Source organism: Suncus etruscus, chromosome 11 (genome assembly GCF_024139225.1).
Source record: "Suncus etruscus isolate mSunEtr1 chromosome 11, mSunEtr1.pri.cur, whole genome shotgun sequence".
In the NCBI taxonomy this organism is placed as follows: Eukaryota; Metazoa; Chordata; class Mammalia; order Eulipotyphla; family Soricidae; genus Suncus; species Suncus etruscus.
This window is the reverse complement of record NC_064858.1, coordinates 33845929-33861263: the sequence shown is the minus strand read 5'-3', so window position 1 is coordinate 33861263 and position 15335 is coordinate 33845929. Positions and strand designations below refer to the sequence as shown.

General features: G+C 41.8%; 1 non-coding gene across 1 annotated transcript; it reads right to left on the bottom strand.

Moving 5' to 3' along the window:
• Positions 1–6457: 6457 nt before the first annotated feature.
• Positions 6458–6564, bottom strand: LOC126023540 (U6 spliceosomal RNA). Its single transcript, XR_007500655.1, has one exon. It is a non-coding gene; the product is annotated as a U6 spliceosomal RNA (small nuclear RNA).
• Positions 6565–15335: the final 8771 nt, after the last annotated feature.

Sequence of the window (15335 nt, the reverse complement as noted above, 5' to 3'; positions counted from 1 at the left end):
TGAAAAGAGAAGAAAAGAATGTGTGTTTTGTGAGCACATGCTCAAAAGAACAAACCAGCAAACAAAGGGAGACAAAATACTAGTAAGCAAGAGACATGTCCAAGGAAGAACCAAGATTTGAAAAGCAAGTTGGAATGACTTTTGGGAAGAGCTTTTTTTTATTATTATTTTACTTTTTTTTATTTTTATTTTTAATTATGAGAACAAAGATGCAAAGAAAGAGGAGAAGGAGGGCCCGGAGAGATAGCACAGCGGCGTTTGCCTTGCAAGCAGCCCATCCAGGACCAAAGGTGGTTGGTTCGAATCCCGGTGTCCCATATGGTCCCCCGTGCCTGCCAGGAGCTATTTCTGAGCAGACAGCCAGGAGTCACCCCTGAGCACCGCCGGGTGTGGCCCAAAAACCAAAAAAAAAAAAAAAAAAAAAAAAGAGGAGAAGGTAAAGTTATAGTGGAAGGACAACCACCCATAAACAGAATTCTCAGAAGTCCCCTTGCTTATATCTTAACTTTGAACTTTCAGCCAAAGAACATTAAGAAAAATAAAACAGAACCAGATTGTAATACATAATATTTCTTAGCAGCACACAAAGCAATGTAAAGCCATAAAACTTATGTAACTCCTTTTGTGTGTGTGTGTGTGTGTGTGTGTGTGTGTGTGTGTGTGTGTGTGGTTTTTGGGTCACACCCAGCAGTGCTCAGGGGTTATTCCTGGCTCCAGGCTCAAAAATTGCTCCTGGAAGGCACAGGGGACCATATGGGACACCGGGATTCAAACCAGTGACCTCCTGCATGAAAGGCAAATGATTACCTCCATGCTATCTCTCCGGCCCCATGTAACTCCTTAAACATTGAAGGCAAAGTACTTTTTTTTTGTGTTTTTTTTTTTTGTTTGTTTGTTTGTTTTTTTTTGGTTTTTGGTTTTTGGGCCACACCCGGTAACGCTCAGGGGTTACTCCTGGCTATGTGCTCAGAAGTTGCTCCTGGCTTGGGGGACCATATGGGACACCGGGGGATCGAACCACGGTCCGTCCAAGGCTAGCGCAGGCAAGGCAGGCACCTTACCTTTAGCGCCACCGCCCGGCCCCGCAAAGTACTTTTTTACACTTCCATGCACATGCATATTAGTTTAAGTTAACCTCAAAAGTTTAAGTGGGTTGTTTTTCTTAAGGATTAGAGTCAAAGGAGTACAGTAAAAACGGTGTTAGAGTGGCAATTATTGTTTGCATAGGCCCACCAAAATATGAGGGCCATGGAAAAGAAAAGCCTTGGCCTAAATACAAGGAGACCCTACCCCTGAAGTTTCCTGGCGTAAGACCAACTCTAGGCTCCAGGCAAACTAGTTTGTCCAATCCAAGTCATTATCTATAGTGCCAATACAGTTTTATTGGGAAGAGCTTTTATACAAATTTTTCAAATAGTTTTTTCCCTGTTGTTTTCACATAGAAATAAATTAATCTAGGCATGTCACTAGAAGGAAGCCTTGAACTGTTTAAGGTCTCTTTTCATAATCTTATCTCTTGTATTTTAATCTTTTGTTTTCTTTTGGGCCACACCCAGTGACACTCAGAGATTACTCCTGGCTATGTGCTCAGAAATCGCTCCTGGCTTGGGGGACCATATGGGACGCTAGGAGGATCAAACTGCTGTTCCTCCTAGGTTAGTGCATGCAAGGCAAATGCTCTACCACTTGTGTCATCGCTCTGGCCTTTGTATCTTAATCTTAATCTTGCTTCTTAATCTCATAATTCTTCTGTAGCTTTCTCTTTTCTAAGTGGCTCACCATTCTTTGGATACAACCTTGGGTTTTTGCATCTGTGTGGTGCCTTGTTTCTCCTCTACAAAGAGCCCAAGATTTTGTTTAAAAAGATGTAATTTACCTGGCTTTCGGCTACTGCAGGGCTAGGCAATCTCTTAAATTGTTTCGTTTGTTCTTTTTAAAAAAATATTTCCTAAAAGTACATTGGGGGAGAATGTCCTACATATCAACAACATCTTTCAAAAAAAAAAAAAAAACAACATCTTTCAATTATTAAAACCAAATAACAGATTCCAAATCAAATTACCCTTTGGCCCAATTAGAGCCAAGAGAATGTAATGAGGGGCTTAGAGGAAGATTTTCAAACTCTCCAAATATAAGAGTCTTAACAAAAACAACAATCCTTACAAAAGCTAAGGTCTCTTTTAGGTTTTCACTTGTACTAAGCCCAAAGACACCAAAATGAAACTCCTTAAGTTTCAAAGTTCAAACACTCCCAGAAATGGAATCTTAAGTCAGCAATTGTCTTCAACAAAAGCACAGGAACAAATGAATACAAATGAGAGGTTTTATAGGCAATGAAAACAACTTAAATTGGGAAGGATGTCCACGATGGGCTGGAGAGCAGCTTGAAAGAGGAGTCAAAGGTCAGCAGAAAGAGACAAGAGTCTTGTCACAAATTATACACAGTCTTGCAGGTTTTCAGGAAACTCATATGTTTTCACAATAGAGAGTACCTAGGGGTATTCCAGAAAGAAACTACCCAGCTGCCTCCATGGTAGTCAGTGGCCTAGAGTCCTTATCAGTGCAAACATGTTGTTAAAGTTTCCCTTAAACTTAGTCAGAGTACAGAAGAAAGCAATGAAGAGCTTAAAGGAAGATTGTCACACACACCAAACTACAAGTGTGTTTGCAAACTACAGTCCTTTCGAAATCTAGTCTGTTTTAGATCTTCTTTTTAATCCTTGAGAGTTCTAGATTGAGAAGGGTGGGGGAGGAATGGAGTTGCAAAAAGCTTTGGCACTGCTATCTGGAATGTTAATCAGAGTCAGTTAATCCACCAGACTGACCCTTCCTCCCTAAAGTTTCACCACACCAACTCAGTTCTTTTTCCTGTAACTTCCTGTTTCCTGTATCTTTTCACCTATAAACGTTTTCCATTTTGTTTGGTTTTCAGAGCACCTTTTCATCTGCTTGGTTGATTGCTGCCCAACACTCAAGGGTTACTCCTGGCTCTACACTGGGAGGGGTGGTTGGGGGTACACTCGGGAATTCTCCTGAAATTGCTTGGTGGCTCATACGGGAAGCCAGGCATTGAATCTGGGTCAGCTGCATGCAAAGCAAATGCCCTATTTGTACTATCTCTCTGGCCTCACACATTTCTTTATTCTTTCCTGTGTCTTCTCCTGAGATTCCCTTCTTTGAGATGAAGCTGTGAAACAAGGGGATTGGGGGGGGGGGGAGCACATTTTTCCCATACTATATAGGTGTTGTGTAGATTTTCACCATCTTAACAGCCACCACTGGGCATTTCACCAGTGGGGCCAAGATGGGCCAAGCAGAAGGACTGTAGCATATTCTCCCAAGTGCTTGATTCCTTCCTACTCTGGCTCCCCACAGTCCCCACCAGCAATATAGCTCAAGAAATAGAAACTAGGGGCCGGGCGGTGGCGCTGAAGGTAAGGTGCCTGCCTTGCCTGCGCTAGCCTTGGACGGACCGCGGTTCGATCCCCCGGTGTTCCATATGGTCCCCCAAGCCAGGAGCAACTTCTGAGCACATAGCCAGGAGTAACCCCTGAGCATTACCGGGTGTGGCCCAAACCCCCCCCCCCCAAAAAAAAGAATACTTAAGGAAAAGGAGATATAACACAGCGGCAGGGTGTGTGCTCTGCACACAACTGACCAAGGACAGACCCAGGTTCAATTCCCAGCATTCCATATGATCTTCAGAGCCTGCCAGGAGCTATTTATGAATGCAGAGCCAGGAGTAACCCCTGAACACCACCTGGTGTAACCCAAAAACAAACAAAAAAAGAATATTTAAGTGTACTCTGCTCTCACCCTCTGTGTCTCCTCTGAATGTTTTACATCCACTTGAGCATGTTAAAACGAGTTAAAGTAAGGAAGCTCCTTGATGGCTCTCTGTCTCTTTGGAACATATAATAGCCCAGAAATGAGGCCGTTAAATCTAGGAAAAAAAATTGAGAATCAGCATAACCATGCCAAGTTCCAGGTCACTAACCACCCCCCTTTTTTGGGATTAGATATTTTTATCATATGTATTTAAACACCATGATTACAAACATGATTGTAGTTGGGTTTCAGTCATAGAAAGAAAAACCCCCTTCATCAGTGCAACCTTCCCATCACCAATGCCCCCAACTCCCTCCTCCTCCACCCCCGCCTGTATTCAAGACAGACTTTCTACTTCCCTCACTCACTGACATTGTTATGATAGTTCTCAGTGCAGGTATTTCTCTAACTGCACTTACCACTCTTTGTGGTGAGCTTTCTATCTTGAGCCAGTCCTTCTGGCCCTTATCTCTGGAAATTTCAATGTCTTCTATTTTTCTTAAAACCCATAGATGATTGAGACTATTCTGTGTGTCTCTTTCCCTCTGACTTATTTCATTCAGCACAATAGAGTCCATGTACATCCATGTATAGGAAAATTTCATGATTTCATCTCTCCTGACAGCTGCATAATATTCCACTGTGTTTATGTACCACAGTTTCCTAAACCATTTATCTGGTTGTTTTCAGAGTTTGGCTCTTGTAAATAGCACTGCAATGAATATAGGTGTGAGAAAGGGATTTTAGAATTATATTTTTGTGTTCCTAGGGTATATCCCTAGGAGTGGTATAGGTGGATCAAATGGGAACTCAATTTCCAGTTATTTGAGGAATCTCCATATTGTTTTCCATAAAGGCTGGACTAGATGACATTACCACCAGCAGTGAATGAGAGTTCCTTTCTTCCACATACCCGCCAGCACTGATTTTTCTTAGTCTTTGTGATGTGTGCCAGTTTCTGTGGCGTGAGATGGTATCTCATTGTTGTTTTGATTTGCATCTCTCTAATAATTAGTGATGTGGAGCATTTTTTCATGTGCCTTTTGACCATTTGTATTTCTTCTTTGAGGAATTGTCATTTCTTCTCCCTATTTTTTGATGGGGTTAGATATTTTATTCTTGTTAAGTTCTGCCAGTACCTTGTAGATATTAGCCCCTGATCTGAGAGGTATTGGATGAATAGCTTTTCCCATTCTGTGGATGGCTTTTGTATCCTAGGCATTATTTCCTTTGAGGTGCAGAAACTTCTCAGCTTAATATAGTCCCATCTGTGATTCTCTGCTTTAACTTGTTTGAAGAATGTTGTTTTCTCCTTGAAAATGCCTTTAGTCTCAATGTCATGGAGTGTTTTACGTATTGTTCTATATACCTTATAGTTTCAAGTCTAATATCAAGATCTTAAATCCATTTGCATTTGACCTTTGTGCAGGTGTTAGATGGAGATCTGAGTTTGGATTTTTTGCAAGTGGCTGACTTAACTAAAGATGTGAAGGACTTTCACAAGAAAAACCCTGCTTCAAGAAATAAAAGAGGACACATGGAAATGGAGACACATACTCTGCTCATGAATTGGCAGGATTAACATAATTAAAATGGCAATACTCCCCAAGGCATTTAATTCAATCTCTCTAAGGCAGTGATGGCTAACCTGATCAAACCCGAGTGCCCAAACTGCTGCACAAAACCAAAGAATTTCCTCAAAAGTGCCTGCACATCAATTAAACCTTAATAACAAGATTTTAGTATCTAAAAACTATGTGGCACATGCTGCATATCTTAATTGCAGACCTTCCCACATGCCAGCTGTAAGGCCTTCACATGCCACCACTGGCACGAGTGGCATTGGTTTGCCATCACGACTAAGGATACCCATGACATTCTTCAAAGAAGTGGATCAAACACTCCTGAAATTCATCTAGAACAAAAAATACCCGCAAATAGCTAGAGCAACCTTTAAAAAAAGGAATATGGGAAACATCACTTTCCCCAATTTTAAACTGTTTTACAAAGCCATAGTCATTAAAACAGCATGTTATTGGAATAAAGAGAGACTCTCAGAATCAGTGGAATAGATTATTTAGAGAATGCTCCCCAGATATATAATCAATTAATCTTTGATAATTGGGCAATTAATGCAAAATGGAGGAAAGAAAGCTTCTTCACCAAGTGGTGCTGGGACAACTGGTCAGCCAGGTCACTATCCTAATACTTCACCCTATGGTTCAAGGAATAGAACAAAATAGATAGCACTGAAGCTCCTAACAGAATCTACTCATTTCTCACTTCCTGTAATCCCTATCTACAGCAGCTACTGTTGTAAAGTATATGCTTCTCATTTCCATTATTTTTTAATTTTTATTTATTATTTATTTATTTATTTTGGTTTTTGGGCCACACCTGGTGGTGCTCAAGGGTTACTCCTGGCTATCTGCTCAGAAATAGCTCCTGGCAGGCGCAGGAGGATGCCAGGATTCAAACCAACCACCTTAGGTACTGGATCGGCTGCTTGTAAGGCAAACGCCGCTGTGCTATTTCTCTGGCCCTTTAATTTTTATTATAAACATAAATACACAAAGAAACACAGATACAGACTTATATGTGAAGTTGTATTTTTGTTTTGGATTTTTTTTTAATTATGGAAAGCTTCACAAATTTGCATGTCATCCTTGTGCAGGGGCCATGCTATTCTTCTCTGTATTGTTCCAATTTTAGTATATGTGCTGCCAAAGCCAGCACTTGTTTTGGATTTTGTGTGTGTGTGTGTGTGTGTGTGTGTGTGTGTGTGTGTGTGTGTGTGTGTGTGTGTTTTGTTTAGGGGAAACACCTAGAGGTGCTCAATGTTTATTCCTGTCTCTGTATTCAGGGATCACTCCTGGCAGGCTTGGGGGTAATGTGGGATACAAGGGATTAAACTTAGGTCAACTGCATGCAAGACAAGAGCCTCCCCTGCCACACTCTCTCTCCAACTCCTGTTTTTTGCATTTTTATATTTTAGGTTTGGGGGCTGCAGCCAGAAATGCTCGGGGGCACTCCTAAATCTGCGCTCAGGGTTTTGCTTCTAGCACTGCTCAGAGGACCATGCAATTCCAGAAACTGGACCAAGGGCTCCTGTATGCAAAAGAGGTGTTCAGCTGTTAACTGTTTCTCCTGTCCTCTGCACTTTTAAACTTTGTATACATATTTGTATATAATAAGAATTTCAGGGGCCAGAGAGATAGCATGGAGGTAAGGCATTTGCCTTTCATGCAGAAGGTCATTGGTTCAAATCCTGGCATCCTATTGTAAGGCTCAGTAGTCCAGATGCTGCTCTGACACAGAAAAATGAAGAGACAGTCACTCGGGCAAAAGCTCAAGTGGGTTCTTTATTCTAGCCAGCCAGGGTTCAGTGCCCATTCAGAATCGAATAGAGACAAAAGGACCACGTGGCTTTCTTTGTTCATCCTTATATACCATAAGAAGGGGAGAGGGAGTGAAGGGGTAGGGACGATTTCCTTATAAAGGCATAACATTCGCTGAGGTAATACAAGTTCCTTATAAGGGCATAACATCCGCTGAGACAGTACAAGTTATCACATGAGCTTAGGGTTGGTATAAACTTCCTTTTTAAGACAAAAAGGGTTAGATACAAAAAGCAGGTATAAGCATAGAAAATTACAGAATTCTGGTTACAAAATCTGACCTTTAAGTTTCATGAGCTACAGCAGTGGGGGCTGGTGTAACTAGTTGTTGACTTCCCTTTTCACCATATGGTTCCCCCGAGTCTGTCAGAAGTGATTTCTGAGCACAGAGCCAGGAGTAACCCCTGAGTGCTGCTGGGTGTAACCCAAAAACATATATATATATATATATATGGCCTGAGAGATAGCATGGAGGTAGGGTGTTTGCCTTGCATGCAGACGGATGGTAGTTTAAATCCCGCAATTCCATATGGTTCCCCAAGCCTGCCAGGGATAATTTCTGAGTGTAGAACCACAAGTAGCCCCTGAGCGCTGCTGGGAGTGACCCCCCCCCAAAAAAAGAATTTCAGCATGATTTCTTTCTCTGCTTCCCTGTATGAATTTCAGAACCAGCCAAGTTACATGTGTAACTGTATTTCCTTAATTTTCAGTGGGATCCATCCTCTCTTACTATAAAACATACAGTTATATATAATTGCTTATAATATTTTACTATTCTAACTAGACCATAATTAACCACATATAGACATCTCCTTATTCACATATATAAAGTCTCCATACCATACCATTAGTAACTAGTAATAAATTACTGCTTTCTCAAGTCTCCTAAAATATAGAGCTTGAGGTAATGATTGAGATACTACTACTTTATTTAGAAAGTATATGTTCAGGATTGTAAGAAAAGGAAAAAGAGAAATAAGAACATTTCAGTCAGCCCTACTTATATCCAGGTCTAGGTTTCCCATTTTTAGACTCAACATAGCATAGATTAAAAATTGGTGTTGTGGGCCCGGAGAGATAGCACAGCGGTGTTTGCCTTGCAAACAGCTGACCCAGGACCAAAGGTGGTTGGTTCGAATTCCGGTGTCCCATATGGTCCCCCGTGCCTGCCAGGAGCTATTTCTGAGTAGACAGCCAGGAGTCACCCCTGAGCAACGACGGGTGTGACCCAAAAAAAACAAAACAAAACAAAACAAAAAAAAATTGGTGTTGTGAAGTTAGGTCTACATGGCTGCATGTTGGTTTACAGCTTTGGTTTCACCCAAAACAAAGATCTTTCATGGCTTCTTTGTATTTGTTGGTTTACAACTTGTTTTTACCCAAAACAGAGATTTTCCCTACTTACCTTCTTGATCAACATGTCAAAAGCCTACCTTGGTGGGACTGACTCACTTCCCAGCTTGGGTGGTGCTTAATTAAAACTATGGGTTTTATTAATAAAAACTGTGGGCAGCTTGCTCTCTCTTGCTCTACGAGGCTGAAAGTTCTCTGAGTATGAGTGTTTCACCCTCTCAAGTTTGGCCTTGTTTATAACCTGCAGCAACCTCTGCTCCAGTCCTTTTTTCCCAGGGTGGGGATGGTGTGTGGAGCCCAACAGCTGCATCCTTACTAAAACATGTACAAACTTTAAAAAAAATCATTATCTCCTAGACAATACAACATGAAAACTATTTACATTGTATTATTAGATATTATAAGTTATCAAGAGATAATTGAAAGTGTAGAGAAGGACTGAAGAAGTTATATGCAAATACTAATCTATTTTATGTAAGAGATTTGAGCTTCTATGAATTTGGGCATCAGCAGGATTCCTAATATAGTGCACATGGATACTAAGGCACCATGAATTTTGTTAAAGTGTCTGAGAAAAAAACATCATAACATGATCTATAAAGAGGGGCAAGGAGGATTATCTTATTAGAGTCCAGTGTCCAAGGACAAGACCACAAATTTAATGAAGCTTAATATTTTAATTCGTCTGCCAGAAAATCCCCCACACTAGCTGTCCAAGGTCATCTCCAATGACCCCTGCCTGAGGTCATAAAGAAGCTTATATAAGGAAGAGATCTAGGGAGGTTCCAAGTTTTTGATGATATTTAAAATTATTGGCTATTCTATAGGGGTACCTTCCTACTGTTTCCTTGTCCTTCCCTGATAGCCTACCTGGTATAGTCAGGTAACTTGGGAAGGTGTTAATGGAAATAGACTTGTGGAGACTTAGCATGTGGCTTACACCATGTGGTCCTTGCAAAATGGCGTCTCTCCTGCTCAGAACCTGAGAAGTCTTGCCATGTGGACTTTACAAAGTGGTATCCTTGGGGCCAAAGAGATAGCATGGAGGTAAGGCATTTGCCTTTCATGCAGAAGGTCATTGCTTCAAATCCCGGCATCCCATATGGTCCCCCGAGCCTGCCAGGAGCGATTTCTGAGCGTGGAGCCAGGAGTAACTCCTGAGCGCTGCTGGGTGTGACCCAAAAACCAAAAATAAATAAATTAATTAATTAAATAAAAATAAAAAACAAAATGGTATCCTTCTTTGTTCAGAACCCAGGTCCCAACATTCTGCCTATTTTTCTTTACTTCTTCTTTTTCCTGTAAGTAAAGCATCACTACAAGACGCCAACTTCTACTCTTCTATTCCTACAATTTGTTTTGTTTTGCTTTGTCTTGTTTTGCTTTTGTTGTTATTGGGCTTCCCCTGATTCTTTGCTCTAAATTGCTCCTGGCAGCCTTGAAGGACACTATGGGATGCCATGAACTGAATTCAGGTCCGCACTTGCAAGGCAATGTCATTCAGATTGTCAAGATCACCAGCGAAGGCCGAACTATTAGGTGAAATTAGGTAGAAAAAGACTTTATAATAAGTTGGTGGTCACAAACTCTGAGGAATATATGAGTTCGGTTCAGTATTAATGCATATGTTTAGATTTGTCTGATATTTCAAAATTATTCTCCAAAATTTCTACACTAATTTATACTCTCACAATTTTTTTGTAGTTGTTGTTTATTTGTTTGGGGCTATACCAGCAGTTCTCAGAGGTTACTCCCAGCTCTGCATTCAGGAATTATTTCTGGCAGTGCTTGGGGGACCAAATGAGATGCCAGGGGTCAAACCTAGGTCAGGTGCATGCAAGGCCAGAACCTTCCCCACTGTAATATCACTCCAGTCCGTCCCGTCAGCATCTTCTTAAGAATCTAGGGGACTAGAGGGGCCAGAGAGATAGCACAGAGATAGGGGTTTGCCTTGCACACAACTGATCCAGGACAGATGGTGGTTCAAATCTCGACATCCCATATGGTTCACTGGGTCTGTCAGGAGCGATTTCTGAGTGCAGGAATAACCTCTGAGTGCCACTGGGTGTGACCCAACCCCGCCCCCCAAAAAAAGAATCTAGGGAACTAGAGAGATAGTACAAAGGTAAAACATTTGCCTATCAAGTGTTAGCAAGTTGACTAAAGTTTTAGCTTCAGCACCCCAGTTAGTCTCCCAAGCCCTACCAAAATCTAGTGTTAGTATCCTGGAAATACTTAATCATGTTTCAGAAATTTAGCTAAACTGGGGCGGGAGTGATAGCACAGCAGTAGGGTGTTTGCCTTATACGTGGCCAACCCCAACAGTTCTTGGTTTGATTCCCAACAACCCATATGGTTCCCCACCACCCAAGCCTGTCAGGGATGATTTCTGAGCGTAGAGCCAGGAATAATCCCTGAGTGCAGCCAGTGTAACCCAAAAACAAAACAAAAAAAAAAAAAGAAGGAAGGAAGGAAGGAAAAAAGGAAGGAAGGAAGGAAGGAAGGAAGGAAGGAAGGAAGGAAGGAAGGAAGGAAGGAAGGAAGGAAGGAAGGAAGGAAGGAAGGAAGAAGAGAAAGAAGAAATTTAGGTAATCTAAATATTATATAATTCATCTGTTTCAGTTCATAATCTATTAACAGCATCAATACTGTTATCAATTGTTGTGTATGTAAATATTTTGGGGGATTACTATGTTGCTCACCCTAATCTGATTAGGTGATTGTGCCCTACCCTAGGGTGTGACCTGGCATTCTGCCCCCACCCCAGGGTAGGACCTGATTCTGCTTCCACCATTGGTTGGTATCTGATCCCACCATTGGGTGGGACCTGACTCTGGACTATAAGAGCAAGGGTCTGTGGAAGGCGAGAGGCTTTGGCTGGATGGAACTGAATCGGAGTCTTTGGACTTCAGTTTTGTCCATCCGAATAAAGCAAATATTTCCACGAGCCTGATTGTCTGCGAGCTGTTTACCCGCCGTTTCACCTCAGAACCGTGGGCTAGACAGGGTGGCAGACACGTGCTCCGAGCTGGAAGAAAAGGGCCTCATTCTCCATCCCTCCATCAGTCAACCTCTTCAGGGGCTGTCCTGCTACATAATGGCGCCCGAACAGGGAATAATAACGCCCGTCGTTATTTATTTAACACAACAAATGGCGCTCCGAACTTTGACCTGAATCCTGGACCCAACAAAACAGCAAAAATGGTGAGATTTCTGCTCTTTTGTTTCATTTTGGCTCTTTTCGGGTGCACTGAGCCCAAAACACTGGGCCACGTGGAGCCATGTTCAAATATGGCCGTAACCCCTTCTAGGAAAAGAAGGGCAAATAAAACAAGAGAGGTGGAAGCTTTCATCACCTCCAGCCCAGGCCCAGGCCCAAAACTGAAACTTTGTTACAAGAAACAAAAACCTGGGCCTCTTCAAAGACTTATTAAAAGTCTAAATTGGAAACGGAGGAGAAAAAAGACTGTATTTAAAGTGGACTGATTTTCTAAAAATGACCTTTGGCTTGAATTTGGATTTCGACTTTGGAAATTTCGAACTGAACTTTTAGTTTAAATCACTTGGAACTCTGAACATCCAAAGTGCTCCCAGAGGGGAAAAAAGGCAGCGGTGAAGCCCCTGCGGCAAAAAGCTCCAAGCGGCAAGCTCCAAGCAGCTCGGCTCGGCTGGGATATCGGCTGGAATCGGCTTGGCTGGGCTCAGTTTGGCCCGGAAAAGCGAAAAACCTGGAATCCTCGCTCCAGATCACAAACCGGCAGCGGAGCCTGGAACTACGGAAGAAAGCCACGTGGTAAGATCAGCGTGGGACAAAACATCTGAACTTTAAAAGTTTACAGAAGCCACGTGGTGAGATCAGCGTGGAACAAACCAGCATCTAAAATCTAAAAATTTACAAAAGCCACATGGTGAAATCAACATGGTGAGATCAGCGTGGAACAAATTAATCATTTAAACTGTGATTTTAGGTGTAGAAACTAAGCAAATAGTCATATATTTCACTCATAGTTGGTAATGGGATAAGTTTTAGCTAGTTAGTGGTTAAAAAATAAAAATAAAGGAAGGTAAAACAGCTTAGCCCAACTAAAACATCTAATTTCTAACCACCTGCATCTTTGTCTTAGTCATTTTCTTTATGATTTAAATGTGTTTTGTTGTCTTTCAAAGTTAATATTTTCAATTGCAAAATGTTTTACTGTGTATTTTAATGTACGTAGCCTGTTTTTAAAATGTATGTTATGCATGTATGCTGCAGTACTTGTGTATAGAATAGGTATAGGAACATGAAGTTCCCCCAATATAGTTTAAAAGTATAGGAACATGAAAGTTCCAAAATAGTGCTTGGTAAAAAAGCATTAATAGAATTTTAGGTTACAGGTGTAAAGTATATTTTGCAAATGATATGTTTTTGAAAAGGGCTGGTATATTAATTTTCACTTTATTACGTTGGCGCATGAAAATATTTAAAAAAGGGGGAAATGTGGTGTACCCCAAGACCCACCCATATCTGGGAGGAGTTTTGGGAACCGGATAATAGGTGTAACTACCTGCAAGACCTCCCATTTCTGGGAGGGGTCTGGAAAAGGATAGATAAACCTCTGAGCCAGGGGATTCGGGGGTGGTGCCCTTTTGCCGTTTCTCTCTTGGCCCGGCTTGGCTTCCTGGCTTTTGGATCTTTGGGCCGCATGGAGCCCAAAGGGAAGATGGCTAACAGGAGATAAGATGCAGGGCTAGCAAAATATAGCTGAATGCTTAAAAGGTTGACATAGGCCACACACCTGTGGTGGCTAGGGCATAAATAAAGATGATTCTTCCTGAAGCATGCATGTGAGTGAGTCTTGATTACGCCAACTACCTGGGCCTGGAACTTGCCAGCTGGATGGGGGATGAAGCCACGTGGCTGGGGCCTAAGCACAAAGGCCTCCATCCACCGCCATCCAGCCCCATCGTTAATTATTTTATGCTACAATCAATAACAATATTAACACTATTCTTTTACTTAGCTACCATTCAAATCTTTTTCTTTTTTTTTCTTTTCTTTTCTTTTCTTTTTTTTTTTTTTTTTTGGTTTTTCGGCCACACCCGTTTGATGCTCAGGGGTTACTCCTGGCTAAGCACTCAGAAATTGCACCTGGCTTGAGGGGACCATATGGGATGCCGGGGGATCAAACCGCAGTCCTTCCTTGGCTAGCGCTTGCAAGGCAGACACCTTACCTCTAGCACCACCTCACCGGCCCCATTCAAATCTTTTTCAACAAAATTATTTCAGTTTTTTTGTTTTTATATTTTGACAAATATATTGGTACATGAGAGTTCTTTGGATTAAAGACAAGAATCTTTTTCTTGTTTGTTTTTGTTTTTAGACCACATCTGACTGTACTTGGGGTTCCTGGTCATTCCAGGAAAGTGCTCAAAGGACTGTGCTCTGCCAGGAACGAACACAGGGCCTCACACATACAAGGCAATATTCTACCACTGAACCATATCCTCCAACCAAGGGATTCCTTTTTTATTTGGGGGGGGGGGTCACATCCAGCAGTGCTCAGGGGTTACTCCTGGCTCTGCCTTCAGAAATCACTCATGGTAGGCTTGGGGGAACCATATGATATCTAACTCATGTCAGCAGCATGCAAGGTAAATAGCCTACCCACTGTACTATTATGCTATTGCTTCAGTCCCATCAAGGGGTTCCTTTTTTTGGTGGGGAGGGCTTTGGGACACACCCGGTGATGCTCAGGGATTACACCTGGCTATGTGCTCAGAAATCACTCCTTGGTTATGGAATGCTGGGGATTCGAATCGCGATCTGTCCTAGGGTAGCATGCACAAGGCAAATGCCTCACCACTTGCACCACTGCTCAGGCCCCAAGGGGTTCCTTTTTATTTTTATTTTTTAATATCTTTATTTAAACGTCTTGATTACAAATATGATTGTGAGTAGGTTTCAGTCATGTAAAGAACACCCCCCTTCACCAGTGCAACATTCCCACCACCAATGTCCCAAATCTCCCTCCATCCCACCCCACCCCCACCTGTACTCTAGACAGGCTTTCCAGTTCCCTCATTCATTCTCAGTGTAGTTATTTCTATAACTGCACTAACTGCACTCTTTGTAGTGAGCTTCATGAAGTGAGCTGGAAGTTCCAGCCCTCCTCTCATTGTCTCTAAGGATTGTTGCAAAAATGACTTTTTTTTTCTTAAAACCCATAGATGAGTGAGACTATTTTGCGTCTATCTCTCTCCCTCTGACTTATTTCACTCAGCATGATAGATTTTATGTACATCCATGTATAGAAAAATTTCATGACTTCATCTCTCCGGACGGCTGCTCCTACTCTATATATTATATCTTCACTTTGCATGCAATATGCTTTCATAGAGAGAAGTTTCCACTTGTTTTTCATTTCAGTTCAATGTAATCAAACAGGTCAGAGCTTTCAGAGTTTTATTTGAAATGCTACTGAAATCCATCAAAATATATTGTTATAATATTATTTATTAAAACCTGTTAAGATAAGGGCTCTGGGAATCTCAACAGTAGAAAACCTGCCTTGTAGCTTTGGGGTCTATGAGGTAGCTAGCCAGATGGATCCTGGCAATGTCTCAGATGCAAAAGTGAGATCCAGAGGTTCTGCTGTTTGGAATCTCCAGTACAAAATAAAGAATGACATTTCAGGTACACAGCTAGTGTACCCACACATCTAAGTGTGCAACCACTGATTAGCACTGTAAATAAAACAGAGTGCAAGAACCAGC